The sequence below is a fragment of the Chlorocebus sabaeus genome, chromosome 8 (assembly GCF_047675955.1).
Source record: "Chlorocebus sabaeus isolate Y175 chromosome 8, mChlSab1.0.hap1, whole genome shotgun sequence".
NCBI classification, from domain to species: Eukaryota; Metazoa; Chordata; class Mammalia; order Primates; family Cercopithecidae; genus Chlorocebus; species Chlorocebus sabaeus.
In genome coordinates, this window is record NC_132911.1 from 126,457,879 (window position 1) to 126,479,275 (window position 21,397).

Below are 21,397 nucleotides of genomic sequence, written 5' to 3' on the forward strand. Positions count from 1 at the left end.
TCAGCCCTTTGTCCACCCGCCTCCACCCTGGAACAGGCTGCCTTCAGCCCTGCCATCACTGCAGCCTGGCAGGACTGTTGTTCCTCTGGCTACCAGGAGGGGGAGCAGCTGTTCCCTTTCTCCGCTCAAGGGGCCTCTACACCCTGCAGGCATTCTCTGGGGTCCCTGGACCTAGGAGACTCTCCCCAGAGTGCCAGCCCTCCCGGTCTCCCTGGCAAAATCAGTGCTGCCCAAACTTCCCCGTGCTGCTGAAAATGCAGAGACGTGAAATTCCACTGAAGACTGTGCTGGAAGCTAGCCCAGCCTCCACCATGACTGCCACCCACCTTCAATCCCTGAAACTTTGAGGAAAATAAGTGAGACGTATATTTTGACACACCAAAACAATGAGCGAAGCTGCCCCCACCCCTTAGAGCCATTGGGCTTTCTCCCCTGATGATGTGTCCCGTCTAAATCTCATGTTGAGATGTAATCCCCAGTATTGGAGGTGGGAGGCAGTGAAAGGTGAGTGGATCACGGTGGGTGGATCCCTCAAGGCTTGGGACTGTCCTTGCACCAAGGACAATAATAAGTGAGTTCTCAATAAGATCTGGTTGTTTGAGGGTGTGGCACTTCCCCCAACACACACTGTCTCTTGCTCCCGCTCCTGCCATGTGAAACGCCTGCCCCCCTCTTTGCCTTCCACCGTGATTGTAAGCTTCCTGAGGCCTCCCCAGAAGCCAAGCAGATGCAGGCACCATGCTTCCTAAACAGCCTGCAATACCGTGAGCCAATCAAACCTCTTTCCTTTATAAATTACCCAGTCTTGCATGGGCATGGTGGCTCACACCTGTAATCCTAGCACTTTGGGAGGCCGAGGCAGGTGGATCACTTGAGGTCAGGAGTTCAAGACCAGCCTGACCACCATGGCAAAACCCAGTCTCTATTAAAAATACAAAAATTAGCTTGGCACAGTAGTGCACACCTGTAATTCCAGCTACTCGGGAGGCTGAGGAACGAGGATCATTTGAACCTGGGAGGCAGAGGTTGCAGCGAGCCAAGATCATGCCACTGAACTCCAGCCTAGGTGACAGAGCGAGACTCAGTCTCAAAACAAACCAACAAAAAAAAGCAAAACCCAATCTCAGGTATTTCTTTATGGTGGTGCAAGAACAGCCTAACACACCTGATTCAGTCACGTTCTGCCAGAGCTTCCTCCACATCTTCTAGAGCCTGTGTTTGACCCTCAAAAAGTGACGAGTGTGACTGAGGAACTGCCTTTTTAAAATTGTACTTTAATTAATGTAAATGTAAATTTTTTTTTTTTTTTTTTTTTTTTTTTTTTTTTTTTTTTTTGAGATGGAGTCTCGCTCTGTCGCCCAGGCTGGAGTGCAGTGGCCGGATCTCAGCTCACTGCAAGCTCCGCCTCCCGGGTTTACGCCATTCTCCTGCCTCAGCCTCCCGATTAGCTGGGACTACAGGCGCCCGCCACCTCGCCCAGCTAGTTTTTTGTATTTTTTTTAGTAGAGACGGGGTTTCGCCGTGTTAGCCAGGATGGTCTCGATCTCCTGACCTCATGATCCGCCAGTCTCGGCCTCCCAAAGTGCTGGGATTACAGGCTTGAGCCACCGCGCCCGGCCATGTAAATGTAAATTTTTAAATACACAATTCAGTTGTTGAAAAAACTTTACGTTTGGAACAACGCGGAGAGATGGCTCTTGTTTCAATTGTAAATTTTATGAAATTGAAATATGGATCAAATATTTTCTATGAAAATTTAGAGCTCAGATTGAGATGTGCCATAAGTATAAAATATATACCAGATTTTGAACACTCAATATCAAAAAATGCAAAGTATCTCATTCATAATTTTTTATATTGATTACCTGCAGAAATGATGTTGTAGATATCTTAGGTTACATAGAATATATTATTAAACTCAATTTCACCAGTGTCTTTTTTCTTCGTTTAATGTGGCTACTAGAAAATTTTTAATTAATGTGTGGTTTACATTACATTTCTATTGGACGGCACTGTTCTAGGTGATTTCCCAGTTGTCCTATGCATTAGGAAATGGGCCAGAAATTTTGGCTGCTCCTGGCAGGCTTCCCTCCTAGAATTAACAGGATGGTATCCTCAGCAGAAACTGCTCAGCTTTCTGAGGCTCGGGAGATGAAAGGAGAGAGAAAGGAGGCACATTGGCAGGAAGAGCTGGGCCTCACTTGCTTGGAAAAGCCAGCCCTGGTGCCAGTGACTCCCCCACCGTGGGATCCCTGTGCACCCACAATGTGCCCTCTCTTGGAAATTCAGGGATGATAAACACATGGTGCAGGCTCTCCAGGGAGAGGCTCACAGACAGATACATGCAGAGGCACAGGGATGTGCAGAAGCATCTATTATCATTCACCCAAGAAGGCCAGGAGTTCCCCAAAGTTGAGGTGGCACCAAACAAGGTTGGCAGGGATTCAGACCTCTTTCCAGCTGGCCTCTGTAGTGGTTCTACAGAGTCTAGGGGTGACTGAATTTACTGTGAAGCCAGAAGCATAAACTTGGGCATCAGACACCCTCTCTGAGCCTTGGTTTCCACCCATAAAATGAGAGGGTTTACAGCCTCTACTTTAACATGCGGTAACTCAACACAACTGCCTTTTTCTCTGCACAGCATTGGCAGAGTCATGGGGCTCCAATCAGGCCCAAGGCCAGGCCTTTATTTTTCTCCTAGAGAGCTCACTCAGGAGTTCATTTCCATGCCCCGTGCCCAAGGCCAGGTCTCCTTGAAACGCAGCCAAACGCTCATTAAATGTACACAGAAGGGAGGGCCACTGGGACGGGAGGGCCTGCTCTGCTCAGCATGATACCAGCGCCGGGTGTGCAGCTTTCTGTGACCCATCTCCTCAGGCTGCATTTTCCCTGCCTCTGGGGAGCACCTCCGTTCCAGAAGGCTCTGAGTTGGAAACGCACAGGATGAATTTGGGCACATGTCCTCAGTCACAAATGCCAACAGAATTGGAATATCCAGCGAAGTGCTTTCCAGGCTCCTGGTGCCCAGAGACCCAGGAAGCCAGAGAGTGGAGAGTCCAGGGGAGGAGGCAGAAAGAGCGGTGCAGTGGAAACCCAGAAACCCAGCTCCAGCCCTGACTCAGCCAATCACTAACTCAGTGCCGTGGACAAAAGAATAATATCAACGTGCTCATGTGCATGTGTGTGCGTGTGTGTGCATGTGTGTGTGTGTGCGTGCATGTGTGTGTGCGTGCACGTGCATGTGTGTGTGTGCATGTGTGTGTGCATGTGTGTGTCCCCACGTGCCAGGCCCAGAGAGGAAATATCACTGTGAATAAAGAAAGAAGCCCTTGACCTTCTGAGGCTTCCGCTCAAGTATGAGACAACATGCACAGAAGGAGTGTAGACAAAGTGCAATGGCAAAAAGTAGATGACAACTTTACTCCAACTACAGGGACCGGGACTGATTTCCTGGCAAGGAGGCATTTGGGAGAACAAACAAGTGCAAAGTGCCCGGGAGGAGATGCCAAGGAGGTTTAAAGGCGTCCTCTCGGAACACCAAGTATAGTTGACATCTACCTCCTCTCAGCAACTTTCTACAGCAGTGAGTTGACTCCTCCCTATTCTCTGAGACATAAAGTTCATTCCAAACGGTTCAAGGCTTGATTGTTCATACTTATTGTTATTGTGTTTATAGTACCATCAAGAGCATTTGTGATGGTCTGCTACCAGGGTGCTTAGTGCGTGTCTTGTCTCTCTAATAGCATAGTCAGGGAATGTGTCCAATGCTTTCTCTTATTCCCTGCCAGCCTGCCATACAGTCTCTGGGTTGGAAGGAACCCTGGAAGTCATGCTATCCAGTTCCCCATCTTCTCTCTCCCGGAGGCCTCTGCAAGACTGATAGGCATACGGTCTGCCTCTTTATTCTGTGTTTGTGCACAACAGGATATTAAAACAGGTTCTGTTTTAGTATCAGCCAGGGCTCCAAGACACCAAGAGTGACTGCACCCCATTTCTAAAGGAAGGTGGAAGACCACAAAGACTTACACAGGAAGTAGTCAGAAACAGGTTTTAGGACCCCAAACTATCCACCACCATAACTTTAAAGAATTTGGAGGCCGGGCACAGTGGCTCACACCTGTAATCCCAGCACTTTGGGAGGCCGAGGCAGGCAGATCACGAGGTCAGGAGATCGAGGCCATCCTGGCTAACATGGTGAAACCCCATCTCTACTAAAAAAAATGCAAAAAAATTAGCCAGGCGTGGTGGCGGGCGCCTGTAGTCCCGGCTACTCAGGAGGTTGAGGCAGGAGAATGGCGTGAACCCGGGAGGCAGAGCTTGCAGTGAGCCGAGATTGTGCCACTGCACTCCAGCCTGGGTGACAAAGCGAGACTCCATCTCAAAAACAAAAAAAAAAAAAAGAATTTGGAGCTGGGCTGGCATTAGACAAGGATTTGGGGAGAGAGCTACCAATCCCTAGACTCCCCAGCCTCCTGAGGAGAGGCTGTTTCTTCTCACCTCAAGCCTAGGTGAAGGCGCTTCCATGAGACCTCCTGGAAGACTTGCAGCATGTTCCCTGATCATGGGAGACTTCATAGATGGATGTCTGGTTCACCCTGAGAAATCTAAAGGGCGAGAGATGGCGGCAGGCCAGTTGCTCTAAGGATGGAGTGAGACGAGGTGATTCTGTTGAGGGAGACTTGCTTTTCCCGAGTTTGTCAGGGCAAAGCATGTGTGAGTTTCCTATGGAGCAGAACTGGCCTAGGAGGTGTGGCGCCAGATGCTAGGGGGTGAGGGAGAAGCAGTGGAGGAACGGTCAGAAGAGATGCATGCTCCCAATCAAGCAAAGGCAGATAAGGGGCGGTGGCTGCAAATTACCCATGAAGGAACCCATGAGGTGAGTCATCTGTCAACCCCAGATGGCTAGAACACCACCAGTGGAGTGAGTCTCTTCCCACCCGCCTTCCTCCTCTCTTCCCCCTTTGCCCTAGCCAATCCTGGAGAAGCCAAGGGGGGTGGGGGGGGTATGGGAAATGGAAGCACCAGGTGACGAATATAGAGGCACACAGCCCCACAACCTCTTCTCACTGCAGGTGCCAGCCTAATACAGCAAAGCTGGGAGAGGGAGGAAATTTTCATTTGCAATGTCGATGGGAGGATTTGGGTCCTTACCCTGGAATGGGCATATTAACTACCAATAGAGACTAGGTTTTTGTGGAAGAAGTAACTGGATGATGTTTTCTTAGATAAGAGTGGCAAAGACGTTGTAGAACTTGCCCCACTTTCATCAAGGAGCAGAATAAATACTGCAGAACAAGCTTGACAAGACCGTGGGAGACCAAAAATACCATTCATTTCTGTTGCATCCTACAAGTCCCTGCTTGTTCAATATGATAGTGTAATATATACACAATTTCCAAAATTGGGATCATATGCTACGTGGTATTCAAATCTTTTTTTTTTCTCAAAGAATAATATATCATGAAGTTTTTCCCTTGGAAGAAAATATTCATCTACAAGTCGAACATACCACCATCTGGACATGCTGTAATTTATTTGCCCAATATCATATTCAATGTTTGCTCTTGCAAATCACACTAAAATCAAATATCCTATGCATAACTCTTTGTTTGATTTGACATATTTGATTCCTTCCTAAGGATAAATTCCAAGAAGCGGAATTGCTAGACTAATGGGTAGAAACCTTTTTAAGGCTTTTTATCTCTATCATCAAAGAGGTGCAGGAAACACATTTTCACTAAGTAGGAATGAGTTGTCCAGAAAAGGCCTGAAGAGGCTGGATACGTCCTGCAGTCTGTGTAGCCCCACTCAGGTAGGCAGGGAAGTACGACGGTGACTATCGAGGTTATTCCACAGCTATGTAAGGGGGCCGAGAATCGCACCTGAACAAGCCCACACTGTTTTTGCTACTATAAGACACACATACAGAATTCAAGTGATAGTCACAAGAATAACACTCGTGTCGATGCATCTTTTCCTGGCTCCCTCAAGGGGTTAATTTCTCGGGGAGGCAGCATGGCGTATGGTCAAGAGCATGAATTCTGGAGTCAGACAGCTTGGCCTTAGCTCTACCATGGACTAAACATGTTACTGGAGCAAGTTACTTCTCTCTGTCCTGAGCTTCCTCATTCATAAATGTTCCAAATTCAATTAATCCCTGAAAATGCTTAACCAAGTGCCTGGAACTCAGTACATGCTCAATAAGTGGTGTCATTAGTTGTCATTTTCTGGTCTTAAATTTAACAGAAGAACTGAAGCCAGATCAGCTAAATCCGTGGTTCTCAGTTGGGAGTGATTTTGCCACGTGGGGTATATTTGGCAATATCTGGAGACATTTTTTATTGTGACAGCATAGGAGGAGGTGCCACTGGTATCTAATGGGTGGAGGCTGGGGACACTTCTGAACTTCCATGCACCAGACAGACCCCCACAGCAGAATGTCAGTAGTGCTGAGTTTTGAGGGTCCCTGAGCTAAACCATCCCTGGTGCTCACCTGGGTGCCAGCTGTCACATGCGGATGAGCACTGCATTTCTGTTTTGTGCAATGACATTTCTGTGTGGCATTTCCCTCCCACTATCTCTGAGGTCACCTGGTATACCGAACGGGTAGGACTGGCCACATCCCCTGTCTAGCACTCACAGTATGAGAGAATAGAGACGAATCTAGTGACCAGGGGCATTCGCAGGTTTCTGCTACAGTGACACTGTATATCAATTACAAATCTCTGAGGCACACAAAATAAGCACCTATTTGGTGCTCATAGCTTTGAGAGGTGGTTTGGACAGTTTGGCTTCAGGTGATGGGTCAAGTTCAGATCTGCCCCATCTTCATGTTCAGAATGCATCTCATTCTGGAACCCAGGCTGAAAAAGATTCTCAGACTGTGGGTTCTTCTCATGGTGAAAGTCCCAGAAGGGCAAGAAGAAACAGTGCCTCCTGAGGCTCAGAACTGGCTCAGTCCCTTCAGCCATGTTCCATTAGCCACAACCCATTTGTGGCCCCTGTTACCTGCAGGATAACATGCACATGCCTTAGGCTGCACTCAATCCTTTATTAAAATCAGGTAGACTGTAAATACATATGCTCTTTTATCTTTTTGTCTTTAGCAGAACATAAAAGGGCCTTATTATTCATCTCTGCCAAGTTCCGGCCAGTGATCAATAAGCAGAGATGTTGTATGGAACATGCTGAATGACGCTGTCTCAGGGACAGGACAGGTCGTCTTCCGTTTCTCCTTCCTGCTCCCTGGGATCCAGATGTAGTGGCAGGAATTTTAGCAGCCATTTTGGACCTTGAGGATGGAAAGTACACATGGCAGAGCAGAAAGCATAAGGCTCTTGGATCTCTGATAATGCATGGAGCTGCCTTAGCAGCCCTGTACTTACTACCCATCTCCAAAATATTTTATATGAGACAACAGACTCTTGCATGTTTAAGGCTTTGAGGTTGAACCTCTCATTTATAAACAAACTTGATTTTAAAACATACCTCAAGGATTCCCTGAGTTCACTGGCTGAACACACCTTCATTTCAGTGTGTTATACATTCACTTCTCTATCAGCAATTCTGGTGTTCCCTACCTAGCCTAAAAGGAACGAATAAAAAACCTGTCACATCCAGGTCAGTCTTTGCATTACAGCTACCAGTCTCTTTCTTCTGAAAACTTTGGGGGTGAGGGAGAGATAAAGTTTTACCACCAAAGAAGTCACTAACAAAGTGCCAGGAAATTTTTATACATTCAGGTACCAATCACCGGTAACAGGTGAATTCTATCATCTTTCTTCTGGGCAATATTAACATTTTACATTTTGAAACTGAAGCCCTTGAGCACAGCTGTTATCCTCCACTGCCTCTGGAAACTCCTCTCGGTTCACACGGAAGGCTACCCTTTACCTTCCACTCCCTCCCCAAACCTTAGCACTCACAGCCATCCTTTGTCCACTTCTGTCTACTTGATATATGCCAGTTCCTCTGGCTGCTGTCCAACTGCAGCGCTGCTGAGCTTAGCATGAAAAGCCCCCAAATGATCCTGCCCCACCCTCTCTACAAGAGTCCATGCATCAAGTCCTTTAATCACTTACTCTAATTCCCCTTATCTACACCTGCCTCACACTAATCCAGTATCTCGGTGGAACAATGAGGCTTCCAAATAGAGGTAATTTCTTCCACTGCCCATTCTCTGCATGGCCAGTGAACTGAGAGAGTCATAAAACAGGGCAGAGACACAGAGTGCCTCCAGGGCAGCGGTTTCCAGGGTGTTTTTATTTTAAACATGGAACTCTTTGTTAACATGAAATCTTAGGTAGAGCCGAATACGCAAAGCGATTAAAGACAGAGCCCTCCAAATGGAAGGGAGATGGTGGGAGCAAGTGTGGAGTGGACCCAGCCCCACTGCCGCCCCTCAACAGTTTTGAAGAGAACCCGCAGAAACCCAAGTCTCTGAGTTTATGAATGCTCTGACTTCTTCCCTCTGCTGTAAACGCTCCTCCCCCAGGGGTTTGCTCTGATCATTTCCTCATTCCAGTCAAGTCTCTAGACAATGTCACCTTCCCTGGCCACTTACCTAAAGTAGCCCCCACTCCACATCACTCTCTATTCTTGCAGGCTGCATTAGTCTTGTGTCAGCTCCAGAGTGGAATAAGAAATGTAAACTTGGCTGGGTGCGGTGGCTCACACCTGTAATCTCAGCACTTTGGGAGGCCGAGGTGGGCGGATCACCTAACCTAAGGAGTTCGAGACCGCCTGGTCAACATGGTAAAACCCCATCTCTATTAAGAACACGAAAAATTAGCCAGGCATGGTGGCGGGTGCCTGTAGTCCCAGCTACTTGGGAGGCTGAGGCAGGAGAATTTCTTGAACCCAGGAGGCAGAGGCTTCAGTGAACTGAGATCATGACACTGCACTCCAGCCTGGGTGGCAGAGTGAAATTCCATCTCAAAAAAAAAAAAAAAAAAAAAAACAGAAATGTAAACTTTTATTACAGGAAACACACATGAGAAAATGAAGGGAGCGAACTGGGACTGGTGGCGAGAGCTGTCAAACTGCAGTGAAGATCTGCCCCTAAGTGAAGGAGAGAGGGAAGGAAAGGAGGGTGGGAGAGAGGAAGGATTTCAGACTAGAATACACTTCTACAAAAATTCCAGCAAGGCCTTCAGAGAGTACTCAAGCCAAAGTTTCCCATCGAGAAATCCCAAGTCTGCCTCAGTGTCCCTGCCACACTGGGACATTGAGGGGAACCAGTCTCAGTGCAGACACACTGATGCATTCCAGAATGCAGCTGCCAGGGTTCCCAGTCGCTTTCACGCTCTGCAGCATGAGATCCCAGAGGCTCGTTCTCGTAGCTACCACAATTTTCCTTCACAGTGCTTTCACTATATGACATTATATTTAGTATTTATTTGTTTATTATTGTCCCCATGCTAAAACGTAAACTCTATGCCAACAGGGGTGTGCCTGACTTGTTCCCTGCGGTATCCTCAGCTCCTAGAACATTATCTGGCAAATAAAAGGTAAATATCTGTTGGATGAATGGGCAGGCAGAGGGATGTTTTATGGGCTGCAAAGGAGTTATAACATGAAGAAAACAGTGTAAAGATCTCAGAGTTGTATTGTTAATCAACAAGGAAAACAACGGCATCTTTTCATCTTGGGAAACATCTTGGACAAAGAACAGACTGCAATTGAGAGGGCTTCAGGAACTCTGCTGCCCGGGAGAAGAGACAGGATTCACAAAAGTGAGGGCAATTCTGCCAAGAGCTTGAGTGAGTGTATCTGGTAGTTTGTTGGTCAGGGCTGCAATTCATCCAGGCTGAGAGACTAAAATTTACTTTCCTGAAGCTAAAGGGAAGCCAGTGGCCATGAAAAAATGAAAATATAATCTAATCTCCTCTTTAGAAAACAGAGAGACAGAGACAGAGAGAGACTGGCCTTCTTTTGCATGTGATCATTAGTGATGCTATCCCCATAACATCCTTCACACCGCCCTGCACAAACCCTCCACCCTGAGAGCACTGTTCTTTCCAACTCCGAGATCTAGATCATGTGAAGATCTGATTCCACTACCTACATTTCAGTCAGAAGATCTGAGAAGACTCAGACTTATGTTAACAAGTGTGTAGAAATGTGAAAGGGGAATGATTTCTCTGTGAGTCAATATTGGAACCTCAAGTGATTTTTTTCCCCTTTATTAAGAACAAAAGAGGTTAGGCGCAGTGACTCACACCTATAATCCCAGCATCTGGGGAGGCCGAGGTGGGAGAATGGTTTGAAGCTAGGAATTTGAGACCAATCTAAGCAACGTGGTGAGACCCACCCCCAATCTCCAAAAAAAAAAATTTTCTAACTAGCTGGGTGTGGTGGTGCACACCTATAGTCCCAGCTACTCTGGAGGCTGAGGTGGGAGGACCACTTGAGCCCAGGAGGTGAAGGCTGCAGCAAGCCATGTTAGCACCATTGCACTCTACACTGGATGACAGGGCAAGACCCTGTCGCAAGAAAAAAAAGAACAAAAAAGCCCAAATGCTGTATAAGAATGTCTGCTCTTAGTTTATAGAGCTTTCCAAAATACAAAGGCTTCCTTTGGTATGAAAAATTCAACGAACTTGTATTACAAACCATAAAATTAAATGTATATACTTGAAGGACTGGGACTGCCAAATAGATTCTTCAAAATGGCTTTGCCTTTTTGATTTGCTGCACCATTTTTAGTTAAAGCTGGTGCAGTGCTCTAAATACCCCAATAAAATTGGAATCTCATAGACCTCCAAAAGGCTAATGGTGACCTCCAACTTTTAATAAAAGAGCTGAGGACCAAGGGAAGACCAAGGGGTTTGATGGATTCAAGATCATAAAAGCAGCTTTCATTGTCTGCCCACTGACCCCGGGGAGGAGGTCAGAGAAGGGGTTGCAAGGATCACAGCAAGAAAGGAGACAGGCCCAGCATGGACGAGGGGGACTGTGAGCACCCCATCATCCCTTCCCTTCTCCAACCAACGCACTACACTTTCATCTGACATACACGCTGGGCTTGGTAGTAAGCTTTCACGTAAAGAAAAGTCTGAATAAACAATTTGAGTAGCACTAGTCGATTCCACTAAGATGATGTAACACTTGTAACAGATTCTTCATTCCCATAAATCCTGGGGTGTTAGTCATATAACATTCCCTGACATATTTTCCACTCCCCAACACTCGGGGGCTATCTCCAAAATGGGACAGATGTTATCTGGCACTCACCCTTTACTGGAGCTCTCAGTGGAAAAATTATGCAAAAAATGAGTATTTCAGTGAACATTTACTGAATGCTGACTCTATGCTAGACCAGAGATTATAAGATCATCTATCCCCACAAATAACTTACAGAATAATAGAAGAGAAAGTGCACAGGCAATGTGAACAAGTATGCTGAATCATTTAGAATATGTTTGCCTGCAAGTAAGAGAATTACGCCCCCCCCCCCCCACCCCGCACACACACATACAAAATGTGACTTAGGCATCAGGGATTATTACTATATCTCACATATCCAAAAATCTGGGGGAGAATGTTCCCAGGTTGGTTCGGCAGTTCAGGAATGGCAGGGATCCAGTTCACCACCTCTATGATTCTCTTGGCTTTCCCCCTCAAAGCTTCAAGGTGGCTGCTGTAGCTCCAACCATCACATCCCCACAAAACTACATCTAGTGGCAGACATGAAAAAGATCATTCCTTTGTAGTCATGAAGGAAAATTTTCTCCAAGAATTCCTTGGCAGATTTCCCAACTTATCTCTTTGAGAATTAAATCACATCCCCAGACTTTAGCTAAAAGCAGGTTGGGGAAGAGAATATCAGGTGTTTTCAGCTTTCGTTGAGAGAGGCAAATTCTGCCAGCAAGTAAGCAGGAGGACGAATGGTTGTAGGTGAGTAATCAACATTGTCTGCCATATATGTCAGAGGCAATGACAGAGAGGCATAAAGCAGGCCATGAGAGAATGGAGGAGGGGCACCTGTCTCATCAAGAGGAGGCTTCCTGGAGCTGGTGACACCTGAGATGAATATTAAAGAACAAATGGGATTTAATGAGATGAAGATCATGATAGAAAGGATAGAGTGGGCCGAGGTCCCAGGTAAGGGGCCAACATGAGCAAAACCATAGGAATGTAAAAGAACACGATGTAGGCACCAATTTAGTGTCACTACAGCATCTAATGAGAGGAAACAAATCTTGTGAAGTGTCAGAGGCCTGATCACAAAGGCCTCCACGGCTGTCTGCAGGAGCTTAAACTTGCAACATAAGCCAAAGGTTGCAAACTTGGAGGCTGGAGGCTAAATCCAACCTCCAGACATGTTCTGTTTGGCAGGCATTTGGGGTTTGCATTCTGAGTATTAATGATTGGAGGCAGAGCATACTCTAGGGCTGAACACTAGGTTCCCCCTTTTCTATTATCTTACACCTGAACTGTTTCCCTCAGTTATGCCATCAGCCTGCTCCCTCAAGGCTTTTGAGTTCACACTCCTGAATAGTCTCTGGAGAGCCATTGAAAGGTCTCACACAGAGCAATAGCACTACCTGTTCTGTATCTCATATCATTCCTTCTGGCAGCATTGGGAAGTTGGAGTTATGACATTGGAAATAGGAAGACTAAGTAGAGGTATCTTTTTCAGGACTGTTGGTTGCAAGTGTCAGAAACCTTACTCAAACCTGCTTAAATTATTTAAAAAGATATGTTAGTTTCATAACTTTAGAGTCCGGGATTAGTTTAAGCCTCAAATATGGTTAGATCCAGGGGTAACATTATGACAGTATGTCTCTCCATCCTGCTTTCTCATGTTTTGACTTTATTCTCAGCCAGACTCTCTGCTCATGGAGAACATGGTCCCTGGCAGCCCCAGACTACTGTGATCCTAAAAGTCAATTGTCACCAAGAAAGGAGAATGTCTTTCATGATAATTCTGACAAAAGTCCCAGGTTAAATGAGATGGCATGTGGAAGAATAAATAAATAAATAAATAAACAAAAGTCCCATGGAAGACTTTGATTGGCCTGGCTGGGTCATGTGACCATTCATGAGCTAAAACACAGTGCTCATATAAGGAGAATGTATGGAACAGGACAAACAATCACCAGAGGATGGAACTCTAAGGATGTGAAAGGCTGAACAAAAGAAGAGAAATCTATGAAGAAAGGGTGGTCAGAGAATTAGGAACAGAATCAGAATCAAATGATATCCCAGACACAAGGAAATAAATATTTAACATGAGTGGGCAACTCTTTCAAATTCAACTAAAGTATACTTCTTAAAATTTTTTTAAAAAACCTGTGATGTATTGGATTGGTAAAATGTTAGAATTACTTTTGGCAGAGTTGTGGGGACTTGGGGCAGGTTGAGAAGTTGGCAATGGATTGAGGCATGCATAGAAAAAGGAAAAGTAGAAACAAAACTGTAGATGATCGAAGAAATTCGGTTGAAAGAAACAGAAATAGAGAGGTTATACAGAAAAAAACAGGATCAAGGTAAGATATTTTTGGCTGTAAAGCATTTGAATTAGCAGGTGGGAAGGAAGCCTGAAAATAAAGAAAAGGGAGTTACTTTTTAATTTTTTTATTATTTATTTAATTTTTTTTAGAGACGGGGTCTTGCTCTGTCACCCAGGCTGGAGTGCAGTGATGCAATCAAAGCTCACTACAGCCTCAACCTCCCAGGCTCAAGCGATGCTCCACCTCAGCCTCTAGAGTAGCTGGGACCACAGGTGTGCACTACCACACCCAGCTAATTTTTTTTTTAAGAGATGAGGTCTCATTATGTTGCCCAAGCTGGTCTCAAATTCCTGGGCTCAAGTGATCCTTCTGCCTCAGCCTCCCTAAGTGCTGGAACTATAGGCATGAACCACCACACTTGGTCAACTATTTTAAAAAGAAAGATTGAATTACAAATAATATAACTACTAGAAACGTCAAGTCAAGATACACGGCAGCTGAAAATTCCTGAGGCTTGTCTAAATTCCCGTTTATGATGTCTTTCACCTTCATGGTGATGGAAGAAATAGGATGCCCTGCTAGCACCTACTACAGCCATTCATTCATTCGTTCATTGATTCAATGATTATTAAGCCACTACCCAGCCAGGCGCCAGTCCAGGTGTTAGTGATCCAGCAGTGAACGGAATTGACAAAAACCTGTTTCCATGGGTAATAAATGCCCCCTGACACTCGATTCCTGGCTCTCCCACCTTCTACAGATTTGATCCATGCACTTGGCTTCCAGGTCTTTCTGGGTCCTACAGGCAGATGTGCCCAGGATACCAGGTGCCATCTCTGGCAGCTGAAAGTTTGGTTCTCTGGATTGTTCCAAACTTCATTGCTTTTGCAAGCTGCTCACTCATCACCTGACAAAGGGTGAATACAGTCACATCTTTCTACTCTCGCCATCCTTTTTCCCTTTCTTTTAGAACCAGAGGAGGACAGAAAATAACAAAATTTTCCCCACCTGAAGCTGCCAGTAGAATTCCCAAAATAAGATTAACTTCTCTAGATGACTCACCTAAAAATCTCTCCACACTTCTCTTGTGCTGCTGAGAAAACAACCAAAAGTAGCTATTATTCTGGAATGTAGGTGAAGATCAAAAGTGGACATCGAACTTGCCAGAAGCAAAGAGCAGGAAGACTTGAAAAGAGAGAGTCTGCACTCAGACTACCCAGGTTCCAGTCCTGGTGTCCTCACTTACCAGCTTTCGACACCAAAAAGGAGACACAGATGGAAATCCACCCCGCCCAAGAAGCAGCTTCCCACTGGAAAATGGTAATAAGAGTAATAATAGCAGGTGCATCAAAGAGCTGTGAAAATGAGATGCAATCATTCATTAAAGTGCTCAGCAAGGGGACCACATGGGCTGAGAGATGAGGTGAGGGTGCATTGCCACGTGAAAGTTGGGGACTACAGCCAGAATGCAAAAGGATAAATCCAGTGTTCATTAAATGATGCTGAGAAATTTTCTTACCTAATACACTCTCCTTCTGACCCACTCAGCCTGAACATAGAGAGGCTGGAAGGTAAGATTTCCCTGTCCACTTCAAAAACTGAGGTTGGTACAATTAGTTCTTCATTCTTCATTCCTGAGGCCAATTGGCTTCAAGAAAATCTATCTTTCTCTTAAAAACAACTCAGTGTAACCATTAGGTCAAAATTACAGCTAAAGATTGAATTCCTGCAAAATGTCAAATAAAATGTCTTACCATTTGTGACAAACAGCTGTTGCCTTCTTCTCCAAGATGGAATCAAAGGATCTTATTACCTTAAATGAAAATGACTAAAGCAGAATTATTTTCCTTTTAATCTTTTCCCCCCCATGGAAATTTACATAAGGAGGAGCGGTAATCCACTCCTTTCCTTGTGTCAGAAAATCTCCACTCTTGTGGTCTCCATGGCAGCAACTCCCAACCTGAGGCAGAGGCTGTTTCACCCTGCAGAGTGCATTGGACTTTTATCTGGTGAATGCAATCAATGCAGACAACCACATCGGATGACTCAAACTTGGGGTTATTTCTGATTTTGAATTCCGTGTGTGTTTTGGCTCTCTGTGTTGGTCAACGGCGCCAGATGAATTCAAGTCTGCCTGTTACTTGATGTTGTGGTGAAATGGCCTGATAAGCCCCCTGGCGTTTTGAATGCTGGCTCTTGCTCTACACCGATGATGATGCATTTTCCAGGTTTCTGAGGGGGTGATGCAACTGACTCACTCTCTGGGTCAGTGGGGACTTGCCCTTCAAGCTGTTCTGGCAGCAGTGGGCCACTCTTTCTCAGCTTATCTTTTTGTGATGTACTGAAACACACTCACCTGTGGCCACTAAATAGCGTTAAGCCCATGGTGGATGAGCTATTGTGAAGCTGAATTAGCACAGGCAAATGGGATTTAAACCCGTGATCTGCCCTCGTGAGCGGGAACCAGTGGAGTGACCGTGTCCGGCACTCTCAAGGCTAGGTCAGGCTTTTCTGAAATGGCCATTTAAAGTATCCACTTGCTTCATGCTGTGAAAGACTCTGTTTAGAGGGTGAAAAGACAACCTGCAGACTGGGAGAAAATATTTGCAAGCCACATATCTGACAAACGTTTTGTGTCTTCTAGAATACATAAAGAACTCTCAAAACTCAACAGTAAAAAAAAGAAAAAATCCAATTTAGAAAATGGCTGAAAGACATGAACTGTTATTTCACCAAAAATGATAGGCAGATGGCAAATAAGCAAGAAAAGTTGTTCAATATCATTAGTCATTAGGAAACTGCAAATTAAAACCACAATAATAGATGCCTACACTCCACTTAGAGTAGCTAAAATTTTAAATAGTGATAATATCAAATGCTGGTAAGGATGCAGAGACACTAGATCTCTTATACATTGCCAGTGGACATGTAAAATGGTACAGCCACCATGGAAAACAGTTTGCCAGTTTCTTACAAAATTAAACACTTACCATACGACCCAACGGTCACAATCCTGGCATTTATCCCAGAGAAATCAAAACTTATATTTGCACAAAAACCTGCATATAAATATTCATAGTGTCTTTATTCATAATGGCAAAATACTCGAGGAAGAAAACCAAATGTCCAATAGGCAAAGGATGGAACAAACTCTGGTACCTCCATACAATGGAATACTACTTAGCAACAAAAGCAAATGAATTCTTGGTACATGCAACAACCTGGATGGACCTTAGGCATTACGCTTTGTGAAAAAAGCCAGTCTCAAAAGGTTACATACCTTTCGGATCTGTTTCCACTTATCCAACAGTCTCGAAACGATGAAATGATAGAAAGAGCACAGATTAGTGGTTGCCGGGGAGCAGGAGGATGAGGAGGGAGGAATAAAAACACAGAGGATGGAATTCTTTTTTCTTTTTTTTTTTTTTTTTTAAGGACGCAGTCTCAGTCTGTCACCCAGGCTGGAGTGCAGTGGCATGGTCTAGGCTCACTGCAACCCCCTCCTCCCGGGTTCAAGCGATTCTCCTACCTCAGCCTCTGGAGTAGCTGGGATTACAGGTGCGTGTCACCACACCTGGCTAATTTTTGCATTTTTAGTAGAGATGCAGTGTTACCATGTTAGCCAAGCTGGTCTCAGACTCCTAACCTCAAATGGCCCACCCACCTCGGCCTCCCAAAGTGCTGGGATTTTAGGCATGAGCCACTGCGCCTGGCCTGAATGGAATTCTTGTACTGTGATGGAACAGTTCTGTATCTTGATTGGAATGGTGGTTACATGAATCTATACATGGGATAACATTACATACACACAAATGCAAGCTTTAAAAATGCTGAGAACTGAATAAAATCTGCAGTGTAGTTCAACACTACCAGTGCCAATTCCTTGGTTTTGCTATTGTACTACAGCTTTATAAGATGTCACTGCTGGGGGAGGCTGAGGGAAGGGTATATGCGACCCTGTACTCTTGGCCCCTTTCTGTGAGTCTATAACTATTTAAAAATAAAAAGTTACAGCCAGACGTGGTGGCTCACGCCTGTCATCCCAACACTTTGGGAGGCTGAGGCGGGCAGATCACGAGGTCAAGAGATACAGACCATCCTGGCCAACATGGTGAAACCCCATCTCTACTAAAAATACAAAAATTAGCTGGGTGTGGTGGCACACGCCTGTAGTCCCAGCTACTCAGGAGGCTGAGGCAAGTGAATCACTTGAACCCAGGAGGCAGAAGTTGCAGTGAGCGAAGATCGTGCCACTGCACTCTAGCCTGGCACAGAGAGAGACTCCATCTCAAAAAACAAACAAAAAAAATGTTACCAAAAGCCTCCTACTCATGATCGTCTACTCCTTCCTTCATTTATTCCCTTAATTATCCATTTATGGTATTAAAAACCATCCCTGTCAAAAAGAACTTAAACATTCAGCAGATCTTCCTTGTTTTATTCTCAAAACATTGCTGAGACCTGTCCTAGACCTGCCTGTGAGCCATCTGGACCCTTGTCTAATGTTCGGTCTCCAACAGATGCATCAAGGGTGGGTGTGATTGTCCTCTGTGGGTAGGGCTGTATCAAAAGCATCTTCAAGTCTCTGACCCATCACTCATGAACATATCTGACCCATCACTCAACCCATCACTCATGAACATATCCAAACTTTTTTCTTTCTTTCTTTTTTTTTTGAGACAGAGTCTCACTCTGTCGACCGGGCTGGAGTGCAGTGGCCGGATCTCGGCTCACTGCAAGCTCCGCCTCCCGGGTTCACACCATTCTCCTGCCTCAGCCTCCCAAGTAGCTGGGACTACAGGTGCCCGCCACCTCGCCCAGCTAGTTTTTTTTTATTATTATTTTTTAGTAGAGATGGGGTTTCACCAGGTTAGCCAGGATGGTCTCGATCTCTTGACCTCGTGACCCGCCCGTCTCGGCCTCCCAAAGTGCTGGGATTACAGGCTTGAGCCACCACGCCCGGCCCATATCCAAATTCTTAAAGGATTTTATATTTTCAAACAGTACTACTTCTAAAGGTAATAAATTCCATGCCGGATACAATGGCTCACACCTCTAATTCTAGCACTCTGAGAAGCTGAGGTGGGAGGATTACTTGAGGCCTGGAGTTCAAGATCAGCCTAACAACATAGTAAGAACCCTGTCTGTACAAAATAATAATAATAATAATTAGCCAAGTGTGATGGTACACACCTGAAGTCCCAGCTACCTGGGAGGCTGAGATGGGAGGATTCCTTGAGCCCAGGAGTTTGAGGTTACAGTGAGTCGTGATCATGCCACTGCACTCCAGTCTGGGCAACAGAGAAAGACTCTGTCTCAAAAATAAATAGATAAACGAGACAAGCCTGGCCAACATGGTGAAACCCCGTCTCTACTAAAAACACAAAAATCAGCTGGGTGTGGTGGCACACACCTGTAATCTCAGTTACTCAGGAGGCTGAGGCAGGAGAATCACTTGAACCAGGGAGGCAAAGGTGGCAGTGAGCCGAAATCGTGCCTGGGCAACAAGAGCAAAACTTTGTCTCCAGAAAATAAATAAATAAATATAGTATAGTATAGTATAGTATAGTATAGTATAGTATAGTATAGTATAGTAAATACTGAATAATAGAAACTTTTCAGCTCCATTATAATCTTATGAGACCACCGTCGAGATATGCAATCCATTGTTGACTAAAATGTCATTATGCAGTGCATGACTGTATTGTGCTACAATTGCTCCGTCATTCTCCCTTATATATTTATAAATCTTTTTTTCTAATTCATTTGAAAGTAAGCTACAAAATCCAGCCATGTTTTCCCTAACATTTCCCTGTGCATCTTGAATGAATACGGCCATTCTCCCAAATAACCACAATACCCCGTCATACCTAAGAAAGCTAACATTTATTTGGTTAAATGGTGCCATTTAATATGTGACTTACCTGTAAATTTTACCCATTGTCCCCAGTTGTTACCAATTGACCTTTTAAAGCTCGTTTTATTAAGTCCAAGATTGTGTCTCTAAAACATAAAAATTAGTTTAAGTTTCATGTTTGCCGCCATCGTTTGAAGCCACTTGCACTTAATATTTGTACAACTGTGACCCATTTGAAACCCCATGGGTGCCCCTCTTATTTGATTCTATTGAAATTTGGTGAATAAGTTTATTTACAGGCATCTTTTCTATGCCCTTCATGAATTCATAGCATGTACTTATTTCTTCTTAAAGCTTTGGTCTCTCCATGCTGGAGTCCACCTCCTTTGAGCTCAGGCTCAAATGTAGGTTCCTCTTAATAATTTAGTTTGCCTCTTTCTATGTGTCCTTTATAGGTCCTTCCTTAAGCAATGTAATGACTAAAATTGCACACATCCCTCCAAGTGCCAACCCACATAGGCTTTATACAATATATACAGAACCACACTTTTAGGATTTAGGACCAATGAAAGGCTCTTTGACTTGCTAACAAATTTAGGAGCTATAAATTTTCTTCCAGACTTTTTCCTTGCCTTAAACTTTTTTACCAGTTGAGAGCTGCATAAAATGAACATTAAGGGCAGAACATCAAAGGAACTAAGAGGCTATGTCCAAGAACACCAGACAACGGGAGAAGTATTTCCCAGGTGCCCACGGCAGGCTGCAACAGAGACCGTGTAGGGCTGAGGGTGGCAGACATTTACATAATGACATCGACATATTCTAGCTGCCAGCTGTGAGCTGTCTCCACTTCTTCTTTCACTTGCTCCTCAAAGTGTGAGGACCAGAGTGACCCCGGTTTGTTGACACCCCCCAGGGACAACTCTGAAATGAACTGCAACTTCAGATTTTGTGTCTAATGTTTTTCTGAATAATGAGCAGGATTTTCTTGGCCTGACATGAAACACTGGGCACATAGTTTTAGCAAGTCATCTATAGTGAATATTATGTCCTTTTTTGGATTAGCAACTGAGAGCCAGCATTTCATGGTTCAGTTTACCTGGATTTGTCCCCTTTTCATGTGTTTTTACACATTTGCCTTTCGTGAACTTTTCTCTCTCTGTGGTTTATTTACTCAGTTGTTCACCCATTTGATGTCACTTCTCATGTGCTTATTTTGTGGACATACCACAAACATAACTATGACATAGTCCTGGCACTCAAAAAGAGACCTGCTTTCTCTTTTTGAGAGAAAGCCCAGGCTGAAGTGCAGTGGTGTGATTTTGGCTCACCGCAACCTCCGCCTCCCGAGTTCAAGCAATTCTCCTGCCTCGGGCTCCTGAGTAGCTGGGATCACAGGCCCCCAACACCACACCTGGCTAATGTTTGTATTTTTAGTAGAGACGGGTTTCACCATGTTGACCAGACTGGTCTCAAACTCCTGACCTCAGGCAATCCGCCCACCTCTGCTTCCCAAAGTGCTGGGATTACAGGTGTGAGCCACCATGCCTGGCCTGAGGCTTGCATTCTTTAAGTGGGACACATGACCCAGCACATCGCATACTCCTGGACACATGGCTCACAGATTACACATGGCCAAAAACAGTCACGTCAGAGCCCAGGAAGACTCATGTAAGCTCCATGATGACAGAAACCTCTTCTCTCTGTCCACTTCAGTATCCCCAGCATGTAGAAGAATGCCTGGTGCATACTAGAACTTCAATAAATATTTTTGCATTAATTAATTCCATGACTTTTGTTTGTGTTATTGAGAAACAGGCTACCTCTTTCCTGCTGCACCAGAGAATTCAGAAGCTGAAGCTTCCATCTTGCTACCAAATGGAGTCTGAGACTGGAGTCAACAGATTGCAAAGCAAGCAGAAAGGAGAGACACGTGATTGCATCATGTGAGCCCTGAATCTTGCTGTGCCTGAAGCCAGGGCTGCCTTGGTCTTGTTATAGGAGCCAAGTTTGCATTTTTCTTATGCCACATTTGATCAGGTTTGTCCCTGTTTGCTGACCAAGTCCTAACTAAAAACATTAA

At 44.9% G+C, this 21,397-nt stretch overlaps 1 long non-coding RNA gene across 1 annotated transcript in view; it reads right to left on the reverse strand.

Moving 5' to 3' along the window:
* LOC140712244 (uncharacterized) overlaps positions 1-15,694 on the reverse strand; it is a 29,728-nt gene extending 14,034 nt beyond the window's left edge. The window contains exon 1 of the long non-coding RNA XR_012093749.1: positions 15,212-15,694. This is a non-coding gene — a long non-coding RNA (uncharacterized lncRNA). The remainder of the gene's footprint in view (positions 1-15,211) is intronic.
* Between the last annotated feature and the right edge of the window lie 5,703 nt (positions 15,695-21,397).